We start from the raw sequence: 1,322 nt of genomic DNA, 5'->3' as shown, positions 1-1,322 counted from the left end.
CAAGTCCCACCAGAGTCATGTCATTACACTTTTCTCAAATATAGTTAAATCCTCAATTGTCACACACATTTATGAAATTCAATTTATTCTACTGACCTAATGAAAGAAAGTCTGTCATGGTACTGAAATCCAATAACTAAGGGCTCTGTGGTGCAATGGATAGCGCATTGGACTCCTACACATGATGAAGTGATTCAAAGGTTGTGGGTTCAAGTCCCACCAGAGTCATCCATATATAAATTCTTCAAACTAAAAAAATAAACCCTATCTTAAAAGATGCATTATCATACTGTCAATTTTTGAAGAGACTGTAGTCAGATAAAAAAATATATAATACTGGGCATTTTGAATATTTGTACCAACTACTAGGACTATATTTCTTCAAGTCATAGTGAAAACAGAGAGTATGTAGCCTTAGTAAGACCCTGCTGACTTCTACAAAGGCTCTGTGGCGCAATGGATAGCGCATTGGACTCCTAGACAGGATGAAGGTATCCAAAGATTGTGGGTTCAAGTCCCACCAGAGTCATAGCATTATTCATTTCTCAAATATAGTAAATTCCACAATTGTCACACAAATATTCATGAAATTCTATTTATTCTACTGACCTAATGAAAGAAAGTCTGTCACGGTACTGAAATCCAATAACTAAGGGCTCTGTGGCGCAATGGATAGCGCATTGGACTTCTAGAGGGGATGAAGTGATTCAAAGGTTGTAGGTTCAAGTCCCACCAGAGTCATCCTTATATGTATTCCTCAAACTAAAAAATAAACCCTATCTTAAAAGATACATTATTGTACTGTCAATTGTTGAAGAGACTGTAGTCAGATAAAAAAATATATAATACAGGGTATTTTGAATATTTGTACCAACTAGTAGGACCATATTTCAAGTCATAGTGAAAACAGAGAGTATGTAGCCTTAGTAAGACCCTGCTGTCTTCTACAAAGGCTCTGTGGCGCAATGGATAGCGCATTGGACTCCTACACATGATGAAGTGATTCAAAGTTTGTGGAGTCATCCATATATAAATTCTTCAAACTAAAAAAAATAAACCCTATCTTATAAGATGCATTATTGTACTGTCAAATTTTGAAGAGACTGTAGTCAGATAAAAAATATATAATACTGGGCATTTTGAATATTTGTACCAACTACTAGGACTATATTTCTTCGTCATAGTGAAAACAGAGAGTATGTAGCCTTAGTAAGACCCTACTGACTTCTACAAAGGCTCTGTGGCGCAATGGATAGCGCATTGGACTCCTACACATGATGAAGTGATTCAAAGGTTGTGGGTTCAAGTCCCACCAGAGTCAT

General features: G+C 36.4%; 1 protein-coding gene and 4 non-coding genes across 11 annotated transcripts in view; 4 read left to right on the top strand and 1 right to left on the bottom strand.

Annotated features, from left to right (window-relative positions):
- Window positions 1–1,322, bottom strand: part of meis2a (Meis homeobox 2a) — a 98,292-nt gene that overhangs the window by 20,565 nt on the left and 76,405 nt on the right. The gene's annotated exons all lie outside the window — the stretch shown is intronic.
- trnar-ccu (transfer RNA arginine (anticodon CCU)) lies at window positions 142–228 on the top strand. The gene is given in 2 exon segments: window positions 142–178; window positions 193–228. It is a non-coding gene; the product is annotated as a tRNA-Arg (tRNA).
- trnar-ccu (transfer RNA arginine (anticodon CCU)) lies at window positions 443–529 on the top strand. Its single transcript is given in 2 exon segments — window positions 443–479; window positions 494–529. It is a non-coding gene; the product is annotated as a tRNA-Arg (tRNA).
- trnar-ucu (transfer RNA arginine (anticodon UCU)) lies at window positions 655–741 on the top strand. The gene is given in 2 exon segments: window positions 655–691; window positions 706–741. It is a non-coding gene; the product is annotated as a tRNA-Arg (tRNA).
- trnar-ccu (transfer RNA arginine (anticodon CCU)) lies at window positions 1,235–1,321 on the top strand. Its single transcript is given in 2 exon segments — window positions 1,235–1,271; window positions 1,286–1,321. It is a non-coding gene; the product is annotated as a tRNA-Arg (tRNA).

The sequence above is a fragment of the Poecilia formosa genome, unplaced genomic scaffold (genome assembly GCF_000485575.1).
Source record: "Poecilia formosa unplaced genomic scaffold, Poecilia_formosa-5.1.2 Scaffold8, whole genome shotgun sequence".
Lineage (NCBI taxonomy): Eukaryota > Metazoa > Chordata > Actinopteri > Cyprinodontiformes > Poeciliidae > Poecilia > Poecilia formosa.
Note: the sequence above shows the minus strand (reverse complement) of the source record. Positions and strands in the feature narration are given on the sequence as shown.